Source organism: Macaca nemestrina, chromosome 17 (genome assembly GCF_043159975.1).
Source record: "Macaca nemestrina isolate mMacNem1 chromosome 17, mMacNem.hap1, whole genome shotgun sequence".
NCBI lineage: Eukaryota > Metazoa > Chordata > Mammalia > Primates > Cercopithecidae > Macaca > Macaca nemestrina.
The window spans coordinates 72467313-72489203 of NC_092141.1; the positions used below are offsets into that span (position 1 = coordinate 72467313).

At 42.3% G+C, this 21891-nt stretch overlaps 1 protein-coding gene across 14 annotated transcripts in view; it reads left to right on the forward strand.

The window, feature by feature from the left end:
• Window positions 1–21891, forward strand: part of LOC105483054 (tetratricopeptide repeat, ankyrin repeat and coiled-coil containing 2) — a 475702-nt gene that overhangs the window by 401736 nt on the left and 52075 nt on the right. The window lies entirely within an intron of this gene.

Here is a 21891-nt window from a genome sequence, read left to right on the forward strand (position 1 = left end):
CTGGCATCCTGGTGGGGGTCTGCTTTTACTCCTTTGTACTAACATTTTTAAAGCAGTATTCCTTTAATAAAGTTGGTGTTTTCAAAAGCCGGGTATATTACTGACTTCATGGAAACAAAGAAGACACCAACAACATAGCTGGCAAATGCAGAGCTTATTTTGGCTCAAAAAGAAGAGGCCAGATTTGACTATGCCTCACATGTGACTCATCAGAAAGAATAAAACTCTGTGTTCATGCTGGGGTTTTATTGCCCTTCACTGTGTCCTTCACCAGACCTTATTAGAGACAACTGTACTGTGGGCATGCCGCTCAGCCTACTCCATGCTGATTCAACAGAAAATTAGTTCCACATTATGATGAAGATATTAAGCCAGGCAATAGACTCTGTAGTATTTTCCCTGAGAGGGAAGCTTTTTTAAAGAAACATGCTGTAATGGAAAGAACACAAACTCTTGAGTCAAATTACCTGCATATAAATCCTGCCTCTTCTAAGAACTGTGACCTTTGGAAAAAGTTGCATAGTGTTTCTAAGACTTAGTTGTCTTATTTACATAAGAGCAATAATAATGCCTTTTTTCTAGAGTTGTTGAGAAGTTAAATGAGGTCATATAATATGATGCCTAGAATAGTACAGAGTAAAAGAAGCATTCGGGGTATGTTCTTTTTCCTCCCCTCACCCTGCAGTAATAGACCCTTCTGGTGTAACTTAGTTAAATCCTGTGGCTAATCGGATAGCGACAGCCATCTTCTGCTATTATCATTTTGGAGCACAAGATTTTAAAAAGAAACGATAAAAACAGTCCGAGTCCCTTCTGTGAATTGTATGGTGTTCCCAAAAGGCTTTTAGTATAAATCCTACTAGAGCTGTTGTCAATATTTAATACACAGAACTGGCAACTACATATATAGGAAAAAGAAACTAATGTAGACTTGCCTAAATGCTTTGAGATCAGTTCCCAGAGAAACTTTGCTAGCTGACCTTAGATCCTGGGACATCTCAGAGGGTTGAAAGCTGAGGTCCAAGGCAACCAGACTACCACTGAATTAATAGTATCCCTACAACAGATGAAATCCCCAGGGACTCTCAAAGGAGAAAATATGGCTTTTATACAGCCATATCATGACTATACAGGCTTGCCTTCTCAACATTGCCTATTATCTAGGAGTTTTGCAGCAACCAGCTGATGCACTGGGACAAGAAGAGCAGGTACTTCCAGCTTCAAATCCGGTATAGTTCATTCCCTGGTGACTGAGTAACATGGCTGCTGAGAGATCATCTTATTTCACTTGATGGCAGAGAGTAAAATTGTAAACAGTACCAGGAGTTATCAGAAAAAGCCTTCTTAGATTTCATTTCAGTTGGAATTCAACCCCCTCCCCAGCAAAGGCTGGCACCAACCTTGTTACTAAAGTACTGAAGTATTGATCTCAGTGCTTAAGGCTCCCTAGGTCAATGAGATGGAAATTCACTAAGAATTTAATGCTCTTGGCAAAGCCCAAGCTGGTCTTTCAAAGCAGCTGGCTGCACTTGTTTTCCATTTGAGGCAGGTCTGATTAGCAGGACTCCAGGCAGGGTTTGTCTCTGTGGCCTTCAGCCTCCACTTCTTGCACATTCTTTCCCCTTCTGTTCTCTACTTTCTCTCCAGCTTCTGTCTAAAGCATCTAACGTATTTCAGTAGATCAGAGGAGACCAATTCAGTGCCTCTGAAATCACACCAGGTAAGCCAGTGCCTGATATGTATATCTCTGCAGTGTAAGGAGAGCTTCCAGAGGCAACACAACATTCTTATCCTTTCTAGTCCATTTTCCTGGGCTTTCAGCACTCAATTGTTCACCCTGAACTTGTTGACCTTATTCGGAAGTTAGATATAGATGCAAATATTCTACTGATGCCAAAAAGTAGTTGATCTTCTCCTGAAATAGGCTACCCAAGGAGGTAGCTTCTGCCTGAGCTGAAAAGAGTCAGTAATTGACAAAAGCTGGAAACAGGAAATAGCAGAGCCAGAGGTTAATGCTACAGCTGAGATTGAGTTTTCATTATTTTGAATACCAGACTGCTTATTGTCTCAGAATCTGGGCAAGGACTTGACTACCAGAGAGAATGACCTAATGTTACATAGACGTATCATTGTCATAGAAATAAATGAGTAACAAGGTGAGTAGGGTGAGAGAGAAAGAGAGAGAGAGAGAGAGAGAGAGAGAGAGTGTGTGTGTGTGTGTGTGTGTGTGTGTGTGTGTGTTTATCAAACTGTAAGCAGAATATCACTGAAGAATCTTTTAGATTTGCAGTTTAGGTAAAATATGCCCCTTGAAGCAATCACAAACCTTAGAACACACCACCTCATTCTGCTCTCTGTTTCCCACTGTTCATCACTGTCAGCCTTCTGACATACCCTGAACTTAATCTGTCCTATGTTTTCGTCCCTTGGGCACTGAGATATCAGATTAACTCACTAATTTAATAAGCAAATCCCTGCTATTATACTAATAGTAGAGAGATGGAAAACCTATTTGAGGCAGCTTGTGCATTTAAAATAAGACATTTGAGAGAAGTAGTCATCGGCCTTTGTTAGACAACCTTTTAGTGACTCTGATAGTAGAAATTTATGGCTGATAGAATAGACAGTCGGAGCTACCAGCCTTGTGGTGCTGTCCAGTTACTGCTTAATATTTCTAGATCGCTTTAGGCTCGCCCTGAATAAATCTCCACTCTTTGTTCTGTTTCTGTTCCTCATTATCTCAATTTTTATGGTATCTAGCTTTCCGTTCCATAGGAACAGCTCTCAGATTAATATTTTTGTGTGTGTGTGTGTGTATCATTTTAACAGATTAGAAGACTCTCCTGCCTTATTATGTGTGTATTTTTGTGGGGTTTGTTTGTTTTATTTTTTTGAGACAGGATCTCACTCAGTCACTCAGGCTGGAGTGCAGTGGCGCAGTCATGGCTCACTGAAGTCTCAACCTCCTGGGTTCTGGCAGTCCTCCTGCCTTAGCCTCCTGTGTAGCTGTGACCACAGGCACATGCCACCATGCCTAATTTTTTTTATTTGTAGAGACAGGGTCTTACTATGTTGCCCAGGCTGGTCTCAAACTCAAGTTCAAGCGATCCACCCACATTGTCCTCCCAAAGTGCTGGAATTACAGGGATGAGCCACTGCACCCAGCATTTTTTTTTTTTTCTTCCCCCGAGACAAAGTCTTACCCTGTCACCCAGGCTGGAGTGCAATGATGCGATTTCGGCTCACTGCAACCTCTGCCTCCTGGGTTCAAGCAATTCTCCTGCCTCAGCCTCACTAGTAGCTGGGATATTACAGGTGCCTGCCACCTCACCCAGCTAACTTTTTTGTATTTTTAGTAGAGACGGGGTTTCACCAATTTGGCCAAGCTGGTCTCGAACTCCTGACCTCAAGTGATCTGCCCACTTCGGCCTCCCAAAGTGCTAGGATTACAAGCATAAACCACTGTGCCCAGCCCAGCCAGCCTTATTTTTAAATGTTTTAATAAAATACAGGAAGCTTGTTGTGAACTTCATGTAATGAGTATTGAGTTGATACAACCTAATGAGGTTGTGATGTGGGAGCCTAAGGTTGTGATGTGGGAGCCTAATTTGATTTGATCTGATTTCCTCAAATTAAAGGCAGCAAATCCTGTGATGAATGGGAAGGGAAAAGGCAACACAAATCCTACCTATCCCATAGGATAGTTGAGTACTCACTTGATTCTTTACGACCAGAATTGATTGCTTATAATAAGTGGTTTGTTGATATTTTTCCTAATTTATTTGACCATATTAGTAAGTCAATTACACATTGGAGACCTGATGCTCTAAAATCCATTGCCACAAAACAGGGTGTCAGAGAACAAGCAGTTTGTCTAAGGAAAAAGAGAAGACATCCTCCCCAAAGTGGAAAGTAACTGTGCCAGAGGTCTGTATAACAGGGCTTCTTACAGAATAGATGGGGCTGAAATGACTACAGAATAAATGGTGAGTTGAAGTTTGTGTTGATTTTGTTTTTTTGATCCAAATATGAGCCTCCAGGCAGATGACATTTAACCTTACCCTCACTGAAACACAAATTCGAGGTCACTGCTCCTGATAGTCATTGCAGGCTCCCAGAGCAGACCCTTAAACTGGAGGATGGGTTCTGCTTTCTCAAAGCATTAGGAGAGAATTCAGCAAAATGATGAAGCATGGGAAGAAAAAAGGGTCTCTTCAAACTAAGTCAACCCTTAGGAGGCTTGGAAGAGTTAAAGCAGAGAGAAGAGAATATACCAGACATCTTTTATTCTCACTTTCTTTTTTTTTTTTTTAATTTTTGTGGGTATGTGTGTGTGTGCACGTGCATGTATATATATACACACACACACACACGTATGTGTATATATATATGGTTACATGAGATATTTTGATATAGGCATGCAATGTGTAATAATCACATCAGGGTAAATAATATATCTATCACCTCAAGCAGTTATCCTTTGTGTTTCACACAATCCATTTATACTCTTTTAGTTATTTGTAAATGTTTGATTAAATTATTTTTTACTATAGTCACCCTGTTGTGCTAGCAAATACTAGGTCTTATTTATTCTTTTATGTTTTGTATCCATTAGCCATGACCCCCCTTTCCACCAACCCCTCCCCAGCCCTGACTACCCTTCCTAGCTGGTAACCATCCCCTAGTCTCTGTCTCCATGAGTTTAATGACAGATAAGTGAGAACACGCAATGTTTGACTTTCTGTGCCTGGCTTATTTCACTTAACGTAATGACTCCAGTTCCATCCATGTTGTTGTACATGACAAGGTCTCGTTCTTTTTTATGGCTGAATAGTTCTCCACTGTGTATATGCACCACATTTTGTTTATCCATTTGTCTGTTAGTGGACACTTAAGTTACTTCCAAATCTTGGCTATTGTGAGTAGTGCTGCAACAAATACGGAACTGCAGATATCTCTTCAATATACTGATTTCCTTTCTTTTGGGTATATACATAGGACCAGGATTGCTGGATCATATGGTAGTGTCGCAGGATCCTTGGGGTGTTGCTTTGCCAGCCAGAAACCTGTGACTGGCAGCGCCTTCTGCCCTGAGTATTGCTCACGCCCTTTGGGCTCATTCTGCATACTCAGCTCAGCAGGCTGCACTCAACTTGTGCTACTGGCCCAGATCCCACACCTCCCAAGGGTGAGCCAGGCATGGAACAGTGAGGGGTGTGTGGGCAAGAGAGCTTGGGGTCCGGCCACTGCACAACCAGGCACGCTGGCTGCTGCAATGGGGCAGGCAACTCCAGGCACCAGCACAGGTGCCAGCTGCATGTGAGGCTGCAGTTGTACTAAACGTGTTGTACGTGGCTTCCACTGCAGGCCGTCTGGACAAGGGGAATGCGGTGGCGCCTGGAAACTTGGAGACGCCAGGAACCGCAGAGCCCAAAGAGGGTGTCACAGCCGTGACTCAGGGAGTGCCTGGGTCAGGCTTCTCAAAGAACTGCAGCTCTTCTCTCCTTCTCATCTTCCACAGTGTGGCGAGCAGTGGGGCATGTTTCAGCCGTTTGTGTTACAGCTCTTTCAGTCCTGCCATTCAGCAGGTCCTGAGATCTTGACCTGCATCCAGGAAGAATGATGTATATGTACAACTGGAGATCCAAAGTGGGAAGCTCCTTTCCGCGAGCAGGTCATCCCTGCAAGTGTCCAGTTCTCACCAGAGAGGAGACCAGGATTGAGTAGCTCCTATGCACAGGCAGGTTGTCCTGACAAGTGTACAACCCTCAGCAGAGAGGAGACCTGGAATGGGTAGCTCCTATCTACAGGCAGGTTGTCCCATCGAGTGTTCAGCCCTCAGGGGAGAGGAGACTTGGAGTGGGTAACCCCTGTCTGCAGGCAGGTTGTCTCATCTCCGTGAGTTTGGCTGAGTCCAGAGTTTTTATGGGTTTCAGAAGGGAGGACGTGCATGCTAATTGGTTCATGGGTAGGCCTGGAAAAAGCACCATAAGTTCTCACTCAGGGCCATGGACTCCACCCAGAACTGACAGCCCAGTCCCCATGGTTCAGGCCGTTTCTGGCCTGAAGGTGAAGCTTCACTGGGGACCCACCCCTTTCCACCCAGGAACCTGTCGGCCTCCTGCCACCATCAGTCATATCATCCATGGCACCCAGGCTGTTCACGCCAAGAGGCACCTGCAGGCCTGCACCAAGCCACCCTCAGCCTACCCTCTGCCTCCCTCCCATGCTCGTCAGCACCCAAAGTCCAGAGGGGACTGAGGCAGCATGGGGCTGGCGTGTCAGCACTGCCCTGAACACACATACACCTGGCCAGGTCACAATAGTACCCAGCCTCAGCCTCAACTTTGCTCCGAAATCAGAGTGGGCGCTGGGAGCAGGGAGAGACCAAGTAGAAAGAGCTGGCACTTCTGAGCCTGCAGGGGTAGGGGGATCTTCCCGGGCCTCCAAGAGCACAGGGATGCCCAGGTCTGCAGCCATGGCTGGGCAGGGCTCCCACCCTGACAACTTAGGAGGGAGCAGGGCTCCTGCCTGTTTACAGCTCCCCCTAGACTCTATTTATAGTTTTTTTAGGAACCTCCGAACTGTTCTCCAGATTGATTGCACTAATTTACATTCCCACCAAAAGCATACACAGGTTCCCTTTTCTCCACATCCTTCCCAGCATTTGTTATTGCCTGTCTTTTGGATAAAAGCCCTTTTAACTGGAATGAGATGATATCTCATGGTAGTTTTCATTTGCATTTCTCTGATGATCGTGATCATATACCAGTTTGCCATTTGTATGTCTTCTTTTGAGAAATGTCTATTCAGATCTTTTGCCCATTTTTAAATCATATTGTTAAATTTTTTCCTATAGAGTTGTTTGAGCTCTTTATGTATTCTGGTTATTAATCCCTTGTCAGATGGGTAGTTTGCAAGTATTTTATTCCATTCTATGGGTTGTCTCTTCGTTTTGTTGTTTCCTTCCTTTGCTATGCAGAAGCTTTGTAACTTGATGAGGTCCCATTTGTCCATTTTTGCTTTGCTTGTCTGTGCCTTTGGGATATTACTCAAGAAGTGTTTGCCCAGACCACTATGTCTTGAAAAGTTTCCCTAATATTTTCTTTTAATAGTTGCATAGTTTCCGGTTTTAGATTTAAGTTTGCAATCCATTTTTTTTGATTTTTGTATATGGCGAGAGATAGGGATCTAGTTTCATTCTTCTGCATACAGATATCCAGTTTTCCCAGCACCATTTATTGAAGAGACTGTCCTTTCCCCAAAGTATGTTTTTGGAACCTTTTTTAAAAATGAGTTTACTGTAGATGTATGAATTTATTTTTTGGGCTCTCTATTCTGTTCCACTGGTCTACATGTCTGTCTGTATAGCAGTGCCATGCTGTTTGGGTCTACAGTATAATTTGAAGTCAGGCAATATGATTCTTCCAGTTTTGCTCTTGCTTAGGATATCTTTGGCTATTCTGGGTCTTTCACTAACATTTGACCGTTAGTAGATGAGCTTACCTCCTTGGAACTATTAGTGCTTCATCTCTTTTCAGAGTCTAGACATTCTTCACTTGTAATTCTTCTCTATCTTCCACTAAGGGGTAATCAGTCTTCTGATGTCATAGTTTTGTTGTGTGATTTCCAAGAAGATATTTCATTGACCTGTAATATTATTGGGGATTTATCTAATTTGCCAATGAATACTTTTTCCTATTATCCACTTTCTAACCCCCTATTGGCATCAAGAGTAAATGTGAGACTCATATCTGAAGTAGTGACCCAATGTCATGGTTTTGTGATACGACAAAAGGGAGGAATTACATGAAATCTAATACATGTTTTGGAATATGTTCAATTTGCCAACACATTGAATGTCTTTTAGCTTTACAAGTTTGTTTTCTCTCAGCATAAATCATGGGATTGACATCTATTAGTCAAATAGGCAAACTGTTCCCATCTTTCACCCTGTCAGACCATTAGAAGATGGACCACAATAACATATATTTTTCCTTTTCCAAATCCAAAATAAAATTTGGAAAAAGCTGCTAATTAGAATTATTCTCCAAACCCAGTTAAAACTGAGAACTACTTATTCTGTAAAAACTTATGAGAGATTTCCTAAGTCTGTATACATACAGAGATATAGTTCTGCTTATGATAAGATGGAAAGAGTGCATCGTTTTATGATTTGGCAAGAATACACTTGATCTTAGCCAAAAGGCCCGGAAGTGATGACTTGGCAAGAATAAATGCTTGGCATTTACTTATTCATGGCCAGGCAAGGTGGCTCATGCCTGTAATCCCAGGGCTTTGGGAAGCCAAGGTGGGAGAATCTCTTGAGGCCAGGAGTTCAAGGTTACAGTGAGGTATGTCATGCCACTGCACTCTAGCCTGGGTGACAGAGTAAGACCCTGACTCTTAAAAAAAAAAAAAAATTACAGAAGAGCCAACTAATGAAAACACAGAGGAGACTTGTATCTATATTGTTTGTAAAAGGTAATACTTTGCTTTATGTGTTTAAAAATACATATAGAGCTTTTTTAAGGTGGATGTGTTCAGCATAGTGATACTCATTCCCGTAACTTAATCTAAAATGAGGTGGAAGTAGGGCAGGCGATTAAGGGAAATTTCTTGTACTGAAAGTAGCACAGGAATTAGAGGCTAATTCATCCTATTAATGAGTGTCTGAAGCAACACTGGCTGGATCAAAAGATAAGAACCCCAGAAGTTTTCCTAGGTTGTCAAACCAAGATTACTGGCACAGCAGTCAGGAGGAGCTATTGCCAGTGTAGTGGAACATGACAGCACACTCTCTTTTTTGCGAGTAAAGCAATTCACTCGGCCATCTCTAGAGACTTACAAAAGCAGATAGATCTCCACATTTAGTAAAATCAACACTAATAGCCTTCCATCCTCTCAATCATAAGAAGCCACAGCTGTGAGACATGAATTTACTGTAGCCATCCACATATCCAGTTGGTTCTACCACCCAAATTTTACTTGCAAGTATCTGTTTCCATCTCTAATGATCATTATGACCACATCCTGGGATCTCACATGGATTACTTTCATCTCCTAATTGGTCTCCCTTCTTGCCCTCTTCGAGTCCATTCTCCACCAGCAGCCAGAGCAATCTTATAAAAACACAAATCAGACCATGTAACCTCTTCCTGAAAATCCTCCAGTGGCTTTCTATGATTAGAGTAAAATCAAGGCCAGATTGTTCAAAGCCCTGTATTTATAGATAAAGCTTCTGCCTCCCTCCCTGAATTAAGTTCATTCTTTCTCCCTCTTATTCACAATTTTCTGCTGGTTCCTAGAACTTGCACTTTCCCATCTCTGGGCCTTTGCACTTAACAGTTGCCTCCATCTGGAGCTCACTTTCCCAGGCATCTCATCACATAGAAAGATCTCTCACTCCTTCAGATCTCAGCTTAAATGCCACCTCCTCAGAAAGACTTCTGCTTGTCACCTTATCTAAGTAAAATCATAACATCCTTTTTACCTCCTTTCTAACATCAAATGTATTATTAATTGTAGGCGAATACTCGGTTCTGTCCACTTTTCTCTCTAGAATGAACTCAGTGAGGACAAGAACCTTTTCTGTATTGCTCCCTGTGTGTTACTAATGATTAGTAGAGTGCCTGGAACACAGTAAGCGCACAGTAAATTTTTTTTTGATGACGAACTAATGAGCGAACAAAGGAATGATAAGTGGTACTAATTTAAGCTAGCAACTTAAAATATTTGAGAAACTCTTCTCACAACTCAACAGATGGTATCTTTTGTTCACTTTGTTACCTCCTACCATGCCTCGGGAGTTAAGTGAAGACATGCATTTCAGCAAGTATTCAGTGAATATTTATTAAGTAATATATTTAAGGCTCTGTCGTAAGCACTGCTGGGAATACAAATACAAGTTAGATCTGTCTACCAAGACTTACAGGTTAGTGTTCTTAACAGACACATTTATAACTAGCTATAATTCAAGGCAGAGTGCTGTGCTAGAGGTATAAACAAAGAGCTGAGGGGCATGGAGGAGGAAGAGAGAAGTGATGAATTTTCCTGTGCCTACCGTTGGTGTTTCAAACTGTGACATTTCAGTGGAGTCATAGCTCTTCTGCCTCATGAAGCCCTGCCAGCTACCTAAAGACTTCGTGTTGGAACAGAGAAAAGATGACCATTTTCCTAGAGCTGGTGATGTGTTAACAGAACAGAAAGGCAGTAGGAAGATGTGAGGCAAAGTGGGAGAAAGCAGCAAATTCCTATTCAGATTCTATATTTACAAGGAGGTAATGCTTTCCACTCATTTCTACATTTGGTCATACTTATAATTTACTTTCACGAGGGTCATACATTTCCATATTGAATATAAAACAGTAGCACAAGGGAACCAGAAATATATTTTGAATTCAGCTTCCATGAGAAAGCCATGAAAAAATATACCGAAGCAGTTACTGGCTGATAAGTGAAAAATGGAAGAAATAATTTTTGCCAAGAAGCATGAGTATCATTTGCTGAGAATGGATAGCAACAAGCAGACTATAAGACAGCAACAACTAAAGTTTAACTGTTGGAAGAATTTTTAAGAAGAGAGATGGAAAAGATCAGGATTGTTAACCTATTCTTAATACTTGAGTCATATGCACACTCATTTCACAGTCTAACAGCGACAGCAGAAATACCTGCAAATTCAAAGTCAAATTGAGTTGCTGAATTGGAAAGTGAATTTGGAAGTCCTTGCATTGCTCTTCCTTGTACCCATCTGCTTAGTTTTATTCATTCATGAAACATGAAACACTTATTGAGCTGCTGCTTCTCTACACCAAGGACTGTGCTAACCACTAGAGAAACTTAGGTGACTTAGGACACCCCTGACACTGAAGCCGTTATACTCTAAAGCAAGCTTGTCCAACCCATGGCCTATGGGCCACATGTATCCCCAGGCAGCTTTGAATGTGGCCCGACACAAATTTTGTACACTTTCTCAAAACATGATGAGTTTTTTTGCAGTTTTTTTAGTTCATCTGGTATCTTTAGTGTTAGTATATTTTATGTGTCGCTCAAAACAATTCTTCTTCTTCTAGTGTGGCCCCAGGACGCCAAAAAATTGGACACCCCTTCTCTAAAGGGAAGTCAGACAAAGCAACCAACAATAGTGCCATAGTACAAAGTATTGTAGGAACCTAGACAAAGAGGAAATAAATACTTTTCAGAAGAGGTAGCATTAAAGTTCAGCCTTGAAGTATGGGTTGAATTCCGTTAAGCAGCAAGGGAATGCAGGAGCCCTGTAGGCAGAAAGGAAAAGGTAATGGCCTTAACAGAAACAAGGAAGAGTGAGAACATATGAAATGCCTTTGGGGGACTGTGAGCAGCTATGACGCGAGAATAAGATGCATGATCAGGAAGAGAGGATGATAGGAGATGTCACTGGGAAAACCTTAAATGCCATATTTAAGACTTTATAATTCTGTAGATGACAGGGAGCCTCTATAACCTTTTGAGGAGGAAGAAACAAAGATCTGATAACTCTGATTATGTGAAAGATAGCTCTGACAAGTGATGCATGGAAGATGAGTTGAAATGAAGGGAAGAGACTGAAAGTTGGGATACTAATTAAGAGGTTTATAGCAATAGTCCAGATGAGGAATGGTAAGACCTATAACAGGAGAATAGAGAGCAGGGTGTATGTGGGAGAGATATTTTGGTGATACTCAAAAGCACTTGGCCTTTTTTTATATGGTATGTGAAAGGTAAGGACAGAGGGATCAAAAATGACGAGATTTATCTTGAATGATGGATAATAGTGATGCTACTAACCAACATAGAACTTTCTGAATGGAGGAGGGGCTCTAACACGAGCAAAGGCAGGAGGAAGAACAGGCTTATGGGGAGAAAGTGAGTCCTATTTTGGACATGTTCATAATGAATTGCCTCTGAGGAAAGATGCACAAATATATTTAGGAGTGTGCCTTTAGAAAATAGACAAAGAGGCCAGGCGCGGTGGCTCAAGCCTGTAATCCCAGCACTTTGGGAGGCCAAGACGGGCAGATCACAAGGTCAGGAGATCGAGACCATCCTGGCTAACACGGTGAAACCCCATCTCTACTAAAAAAAATACAAAAAACTAGCCGAGCGAGGTGGCGGGCGCCTGTAGTCCCAGCTACTCGGGAGGCTGAGGCAGGAGAATGGCATAAACCCAGGAGGCGGAGTTTGCAGTGAGCTGAGATCCGGCCACTGCACTCCAGCCTGGGCGACAGAGCGAGACTCCATCTCAAAAAAAATAGAAGGCTCAAGGCATGCAACTATAAATTTGTGCATTATCAGCAAATAACTGACAGTAGAAGCCATAGTACTAAACGAGATCACCCAAGAATATAAAGTAGGAAGTTCAGAAGCATGAAACAGAATAGTTGTATTTAAATGCTGAAAGAAGATCATGAACCAAATAGTAATTTAGAGGGGAATTAGAAAGAGAAACAAGAGGAAGTAAGGTCATGGAAGGCAAAGGAGAAGGCAATTTCAAGGAGGGGATACTCACCAGTACCTTGTACTGCAATAAGGCAAAGGGTAAGAGGCCATATATGGCTTTTGCTAGAATACTTTGCATAGAATGTTTGGTAGCAGAAGTCCAATTCCTGTAAGTTAAAAACTACACGTGAAATGAAAGTAGAGACCACTACCATAGACTCAGCTTCCCAAAATTTTAGCACTGAAGGAAGGGAAAAGTTTGACTATGTTGGTTGACATTGGGAAATGGAAAGTTAAAAAGTAAGAGACTAAACATAGAAGAGAGGCAAAGGATGATGAGTTCTAGAAACCTGGCTATCAAAAGGGCAACTTAAAGTCCTTTTTGAACAAACCTTTTTGAACTTTTGGAAACCCGTATCTTTTTAGTTGCCACACTGGTATTTCTGCAAGAGCTCAGGAGCTATTGAATATTAAGAACCTGGCCAGAAGACGCCTTTGTCCAACTGGCAGAAAGGGAGATGGAGGCATGGGGATCCTTGCTAGAAGTACTAAATTCCCCATATCCTAAACAATGGTTACCTGATGGTTAATTTCTCAGAGGAATTAATCTTACTGAAAATACCACTTTATCAGGTCATGCTACAAGTTACTTTTTTGCAAACACAAAGACCCCTAGTAACACAAGAGAAACATCCTTTTAAAGCAACTTCCCTCTTTATGGTGGGCTCTGGTAGGGAATCTATCGATGATACCATAGTTTGAATACTTTCAGCTAGCTGTAAGTTTGAAAAATTACTTCATATTGGCTAGGAATGAGTGGCAGGTGTTCGAAATAGGTTTTTATACTGGAAGGCTGCTGGGGATAGAAAGTGACTCATTACTGTCATGGGACAGAAGGACTCCTCTTCCTTTTCTCTTCTCATGGAGTATGCTTCAACAGTCTTGTGGTAAAGAATAATAATTTCAGCTTTTTTTTTTTTTTTTTTTTTTTTTTTGAGACGGAGTATCACTCTGTTGCCCAGGCTAGAGTGCAGTAGCATAATCTCGGCTCATTGCAGCCTCTGCCTCCCGGGTTCAAGTGATTCTCCTGCCTCAGCCTCCTGAATAACTGGGATTACAGGCATGCACCACCATGCCAGGCTAATTTTTGTTAGTAGCTGGGATTACAGGCATGCACCACCATGCCGAGCTAATTTTGTATTTTTAGTAGAGACGGGGTTTTATCATGTTAGTCAAGCTGGTCTCGAACTTCTGGCCTCAAGTGATCTGCCTGCCTCGGCCTCCCAAAGTGCTGGGATTACAGGTGTGAGCCACCTCGCCTGGCCTAATTGCAGTTTTTATCCCTACACAAAAAAAAAAAGACCAAGTGCTTTTGAGTATCACCAAAATGCGTCTCCCACATACACCCTGCTCTCTCTTCTCATTTAATAATTCTTAGCATTTCTCACCTAGATTGTTGCTATAAACCTCATAACTAGTGTCCCCACTAGTATCCCAAATATCTAATTTATGAGGATATTATGTGTGTTTCTGCCCATTTTCACTGATATTGAGATAAACACTTCCTTAGTCCTCCTTTCTACTCTTTCTTCATCCTCTATCCATCCCCTGTTAGTAATCCCTCAAAAAGTAATTTTCTTGTTTTATTTAAGGTACTGCTAACTACTGAAATAAGTAAACCCCAAAACCTAAGTGATGTATCACAATAGAAATTTATTTTTCACTCTCATGAAGTCCAAAGGCACCACATGGTTTGGAAGAGGTCTGCCCTGTACCATTTTTCAGAGACGCAGGCCATTGGAGTCTCTGCCATCTTTCACACACTGCTTTCCAGGGTAATTGTTTTTATCAGCTGGCAGATGGGGGAAGACAAAAAACAGTGTAAGAGTGGAAGATTCTTGTGGGCCAGGTCTAAAATGAACATTATTTCTGTCTGCATTTCATTAACCAGAACTGAGTCACCTAACCCCACTTGATTGCACGGTCCCTGGCAAGGAAGCCACTTGCCAACAAGAACTCTTGACTCGGAAGGGGAGCACAATCTTTGGAGGCAGCCAGCCATTTCTGCCTCATAATTCTCATCTCACTAGGTCTCTTTAAATAACCCACATTAACCTCTGTAATATAAAGACACTTCACAGCAATGTATATTATTTCTGCCCAAATTATAAGATAGGCTTTAGATTACAAGCATTTTCTTGCCAACTGGCTGTAACTATACCACTTCGTCACATCTGACCCTCACACAGAATATCAAAGCACCTGGCCAGGCACGGTAGCTCACGCCTGTACTCCCAGCACTTTGGGAGGCCGAGGCAGGTGGATCGCATGAGGTCAGGAGTTCGAGACCAGCCTGGCTAACATGGTGAAACCCCATTTCTACTAAAAATACAAAAAATTAGCCAGGCGTGGTGGCGTGTACCTGTAATCCCAGCTCTTCAGGAGGCCGAGGCAAGAGAATTGCTTGAACCCGGGAGGCAGAGGTTGCAGTGAGCTGAGATCACACCATTGCACTCCAGCTTGGGCAACAAGAGTGAAACTCCGTCTCAAAAAAAAAAAAAATATATATATATATATATCAAAGCACCTAAGTGTTGTTTCTCTGAAGCATGAGAAGGTTGTGTATTAAGTTTGTCATCATAAGTTAATGAAATCTGCGTGACTCCATATTAGTAACTCTGACTAGAACAGTGAGAAACTATCCATGCTAGAAATATCCAAGTTTATTTGTTAGCATGTTTTGGTACTACAAATAGAAACTTTAAGACTAGCTATCTCCTGGGATGCTAAGTGAAAACAAAACAAAACAAAAAACATAATGCCATTGTATATTTTGTTTAAAACAATTATTATCCAACTTCCATACTGTTAAATGAGGACAGAGGGGAGTGATTCTTGCTTTAGAAAGGGTTTTGCTCTAAGACTCCATAGCTCTAAACTCTTGAGGTATAGGATCATCAAATGACAGTAGTTCCTCACTGCCTTGTAACCCCTAGTTATCCAGAAGTATCATTTGTCTCCAGTATCAAGGGACTACTCATGCCTACAAATGAGAATGCAAGTAGAATTTGTTCTCTGCTATTCTGGACACCACCTTCTCTGACTTTTGTCAAAACACACATATTTATCCAGCAAAGGGGAGAAGGGAGAGTGCTGGGGGAAGGATCCTCAACTCTGACCTGTGATCGATTCTCTCCTAATTATATCAAAAATCAAATATGCCTTGAATATAAGATTTACTATCTTCCTGAAAACCTCTGGTCTATATGACAAATTTGTGTTCTTCCTGTTAGCCTTTTACCTTGTTTCTTAGGGACCAGTTAGCTCTGTCCTTATCCTCCCCTCTGCCTGAAGTTACACCTCCAAGTTTCATTTGCTAGCAGTGAGTGGCATCTGTACCCCAGTAATTTTTCCCTGATCTGTGGACTTCTCTTCTGGCTGCAAAGGTAGTAGGGTACGGTGTGGAAGGGTAGGGATCAGGGTTAAGGACAGGATATCACATTTCACCCTGCTACACACGTTGAAGACTGAAGTTCCATTTGAACACACAGTCATCTTCCTATATGTTTAAAGTTATTTGTGGTTATTGGACGTTCCTTTAGTTTAGCGTTACACTAGTTACTCTGGAGAATATAAAAGAAATATAAAATACTTTCACTTAATATGTCTCACCTAATTCTTACCACAGTCCTGAGAGGTAGATATTACTATCCCTGTCTCACAAAGAGGTTCAGTGTCTTGTCTTAGGTTATAAAGTATGTAAGTTGCAGAACTAGGATTTAAACATAGGCCTGTTTGACTTTTAGAGATGAAGAGGCAGCACTGTGAATGCCAGTAAGGAAATTTGTAAAGTAACTTTGAATCACAAGATGATATCATTATATAAGTTATATGAAAATAATTCTCGGCCGGGCGCAGTGGCTCACGCCTGTAATCCCAGCACTTTGGGAGGCCGAGGCGGGTGGATCACGAGGTCAGGAGATCGAGGCCATCCTGGCTAACATGGTGAAACCCCGTCTCTACTAAAAATACAAAAAAAAATTAGCCAGGCAGGGTGGCGGGCACCTGTAGTCCCAGCTACTCAGGAGGCTGAGGCAGGAGAATGGCGTGAACCCGCGAGGCGGAGCTTCCAGTGAGCCAAGATCACCACTGCACTCCAGTCTGGGCAACAGAGCGAGACTCCGTCTCAAAAAAAAAAAAAAAAAGTAATTATCTTCTGTCTTCACTTCCCTACCCCATGGCCTTTATGACCATATCTGAACCCATATGAAAGTTGATTATGGTTACCATCTTTTTTTGTTTTTGCTTTTGTTTGAAATAGAGTCTTGCTCACCACCCAGGCTGAAGTGCAGTGGCACGATCACAATTTGCTGCAGTCTCAACCTCCCAGGCTCAAGTGATCCTCCCACCTCAGCCTCCCAAATAGCTAGGAGCACAGACACATGCCACCACGCCCGGCTAATTTTTTAAATTTTTTTGTAGAGATAGGATCTCGCTGTGGTGTCCAGGCTGGTCTCAAACTCCTGGACCCAAGCAGTCCTCCTGCCTCAGCCTCTCAAAGTGCCGAGACTACAGGTGAGAGCCACTGTGCCTTGGCCTCATCATCTTTAATTATAAAGGGAAAAACATAGTTGTGCCCCGTCTTGCTTTAAAACATGTCATGCTTCCTAGAGCTGTCTCTACTTTATTTCTTACCTACTCTTTCTCAAAATGCCAATCAAAAAGTGTCAAAATAATGGTTGCTGATTTTAATTATGTTTAAAGAATTCAGAGTTTATACTATACAAATGAGTATATTGTTCTTTACAGTGGTGGAGTTTTTTTCACACAAATGTGCTCTGAAACAAAAATCAAGTTGCTAATCTTGTCAGTGTGGTAATGGAACTAGGTTTCAGTGGAAACTAGGACTTCAGAAACACTGAAGTTCTCATTCTAGCCCTTTCACTTCCTAGGCATGTAAGCTGGGTCTGTCCCTCAATCTTGCTTAGTCTCAGTCAGTCCTCTGCCATAATATTGGGAGTAGTATTTACTGCTATACCTATGGTGTAATGATTTTTTTTGAGAATCTAAAAATTATTAAAATATTTGTCTGGGTGCAGTGACTCAGACCTGTAATCCCAACAGTTTGGGAGGCCAAGCCAGGCAGATAACTTGAGATCAGGAGTTCAAAACCAACCTGGCCAACATGGTGAAACCCCATCTCTACTAAAAATACAAAAATTAGCCGGGCGTGGTGGTACACGCCCATAATCCCAGCTACTTGGGAGGCTGAGGAAGAAGAATTGCTTGAACCCAGGAGGTAGAGGTTGCAATGAGCCAAGATCATGCCACTGTACTCCAGCCTGGGCAATGGAGTGAGACTCTTGTCTCAAAAAATTATTATTATTATTATTATTTTGATTTTTCAGTTTTTTGTTTTTATTTTTTATTTTTTATTTTTTTTTTGAGACAGGGCCTCACTGTGTTGCCCAGGCTGGAGTGCAACGGTGTAATCATAGCTTACTGCAGCCTCAATGTCCTGGGCTTAGGCAGTTTTTCTGCTTCAGCCTCCCAAGTAACTGGAACTACAGGCACACACCAGCACAACTGGCTTTTTAACTTTTTTGTAGAGACAGGGTCCTGCTTTGTTACCCAGGCTAGCCTTGGACTCCTGGACTCGAGTGATCCTCCCACCTTGGCCTCCCAAAGTGCTGAGATTACAGGTGTGAGCCATGATGCCTGGCCTGAAGTATTTTGAAAACCATAAGATACACAGATATAAGATGTTATTACTTACTCATCCATTTTGCAAATATATACTCCTATTACCTAGACTCTCTTGAGGATAGAAGCCATGCTTTTTCACACATATGTAGAGCAACATAGAAGAGTGCCGTGCAGTGGGTGCTGTAATGGAGATGTGTACCAGGTACAACAGGAACCTAAGGAAAGAACCCCTGAGTTTATCAGAGGGGCACCAGGGGAGGCTTCACAGAGGAGATGATGTGAATTGCCATTTGAAGATTGAGAAATTGTTTTTCTGATGAACTAAACAGGAAAGAGAATTCCAGGCAGAGGGAAAGCATATTTGAAACCCTACAGATAATTTACTGTGTCTGGAATTGAAAGGATAAGGTAAAGAGGTAAAGACAGACAAATAGGCAAGGAACAAATTATGTAAAGCTTTTGGATACCATGCTAAGGAATTTAAATTTTATATCAGAGGGAAAATAAAACTAGCAAATAATTTTGAGCAGAATTTTGATCAGGTTTCTGCAACGTAGATTATTGTGATGGCCAGGGAGGGAGCAGTAGAGAATAAAATGAAGAGAATGAGATTCTTGTGACTTTTCAGGAGAGAAAGTATAGGAGAGGGGGAAAATAGCTACTATGTTTTATGCCTGAGTAACTGGCAATATTTAAAAAAGAGAGAGAGATAATATGGTTTTGAGGGAAAGCTCCAACTTCAAAAAGTGAGTTTGATGATGGTGGAGGTAGAGAGATCCAGCAGACCAAGAAGCAAAATTAAATCTCAGCGTTCAAGATGTCACCATGGAAGCCAATATAGAATGTACATTGCTGTTTTCCCTTATGTCCTACATACCACAAACTTTGAGTCCAGTGTACTATTCAGAACCATTCTTTTAGTAATAATGTAGCATGCTTGTATTCAAAAAGAAATGAACTATAGTTGCCACCTTCATCTTATCCTTGACCTGTATTACTTGCTGTTTCTCCTCAGTGCCTGATGTAAAAGCAAGTAGTTATCTCTAGCCAGTTGAAATGAAGACTAGAGAAATGCAGACATCTCACCAGCATTTCTTAGTTATGGTGGTAAAATGAAAACACTAGGGCGAAGTCAATTCTATGTCTAACTGAAAATTCATTTCCTTGTCAAGCGCAAGCTTTTTTACATTAATCCCAATAGGCATGAATTCTCATTAACAGCCTAAAGCGTAGATAGTGGATCAGAGGCTTATATTCAGGAGTTCTAGTCACAGTGGAACAGCCATGGATGAGTAACTTAAAGTAATAATTCTTATACCAGGGAGGCTGCAGTAATTTTACTGTTAAGTGCTGGACAGAATTTTGAGATCTTGAGAGTAAGATACTTCATACATGCTTTGTATTGTTGTCTTAACTTCCATGTGGTCTGTTAAAATAACTTATTCAAAAAGAACTATCTCTATTGAAAAAACTAAAATAGACTGGGTGCAGTGGCTCACGCTTGTAATCCCAGCACTTTGGGAGGCTGAGGCAGCCAGATTATGAGATCAGGAGTTCAAGTCCAGCCTGGCCAGCATGGTGAAACCCCAACTCTACTAAAAATACAAAAAATGAGCTGGGCATGGTGGCACACACCTGTAATCCCAGCTACTTGGGAGACTGAGGCAGGAGAATTGCTTGAACCCAGGAAGTGGCGGTTGCAGTGAGCTGAAATCGCACCAGTGCACTCCAGCCTGAGTGACAGAGCGAGATTTCATCTCAAAAAGAAAAAAATAAAATAACCTATCAACTAAATTGAGTTTTCATGGGATAAATAAGAGTTCAGGGCCAGGCGCAGTGGCTCACACCTGTAATCCTAGCACTTTGGGAGGCCAAGGTGGGTGGATCATGAGGTCAGGAGATGCAGACCATCCTGGCTAACACAGTGAAACCCCATCTCAACTAAAAAATATATTTAAAAAAATTAGCCAGGCGTGGTGGCGGGCACCTGCAGTCTCAGCTACTCAGGAGGCTGAGGCAGGAGAATGTCATGAACCTGGGAGGTGGAGCTTGCAGTGAGCCGAGATCACACCACTGCACTCCAGCCTGGGCAACAGAGCAAGACTCCGTCTAAAAAAAAAAAAAAGGAGAGTTCAGTGTCAATTTCTAGATTTTATGAGTTTGAAAGAACCCTGGACTCACACCTTCAGATGATACTGATGATTCCATGCAAGCTACACTTGTCTGAGACATTCTCCTAATTAAATAACTTCCTTTCTATTACGGTTAATTTATCCAATCAAACAAGGTGATCTGGTATCCACTACAATTTAGAAATTCTGTAAAGTCAAAAATTAAAAATCCCTTTTTAAAATCTTTTTGGAATGAAATCCATTTGATGAGTCCTATGTAAGATGGGAGCTGTCCCATGCCCTGTGTTCCAGGTTCTTTACTGACACTTAAAAACTCTACAGTCATGGCAGAAGGCACCTCTTCACAGGGCGGCAGGAGAGATAATGAGTGCCAGTGGAGAAAATGCCAGACACTTATAAAACCGTCAGCTATCATGAGAACAGCATGGGGGAAACTGCCCCTATGATTCAGTTACCTCCCACTGGGTCCCTCCCACAGCATGTGGGGGTTATGGGGATTACAATTCAAGTTGAGGTGTAGGTGGAGACACAGAGCCAAATCATATCATTCTGCCCCTGGCCCCTCCCAAATCTCATGTCCTCAAATTTCAAAACACATCGTGCCCTTCCAGCAGTCTCCCGGAGTCTTAACTCATTCCAGCATTAACCTGAAGTCCAAGTCCAAAGTCTCATCTGAGACAAGGCAAGTTCCTTCCACCTATGAGCCTATAAAATCAAAAGCAAATTAGTTATTTCCTAGATACAATGGGGGTACAGGCATTGGGTAAATACACACGTTCCAAATGGGAGAAATTGGCCAAAACAAAGGAGCTACAGGCCCCATGCAAGTCCGAAATCCAATAGGGCAGTCATTAAACCTTACAGTTCCAAAAGGATTTCCTTTGACTCCATGGCTCACATGCAGGTCATGCTGATGTGAGAGGTGGGCTCCCACAGCCTCGGTCAACTCCGCCCCTGTGTCTTTGCAAAGAGTACAGCCCCCTTCCTGGCTGCTTTCACGGGCTGGTGTTGAGTGTCTGCAGCTTTTCCACATACACAGTGCAAGCTCTTGGTGGATCTCCCATTCTGGGGTCTGGAGGATGGTGACCCTCTTCTCACAGCTTCCCTAGGCAGTGCCCCAGTGGGGACTCTGTGTGGGGGTTCCAACCCCACATTTCCCTTCCACATTGCCCTAGCAGAGGTTTTCCATGAGGGCTCTGCCCCTGAAGCAAATCTCTGCCTGGACATCCAGGCATTTTCATACATCTCATGAAATATAGGCAGACATTCTCAAACCCTAGTTCTTGACTTCTGTGCACCCACAGGCCCAACGCCATGTGTAAGCTGCCAAGGCTTGGGGCTTGCACCCTCTGAAGCAACAACCTGAGCTGTATATTGGCCCCTTTAGCCACAGCTGGGATGCCAGGTACCAAGTCCAGAGACTGCACAAAGCAGCAAGGCCCTGGGCCCAGCCCTCTAAGCCACTTTTTTCTCCTAGGCCTCTGGGCCTCTGATGGGAGGGGCTGCCATGAAGCCCTTCAAAATGCCCTGGAGACATTTTCCCCCTTGGCTTGGTGATTCAACATTTGGCTCCTCATTAAGTATGTAAATTTCT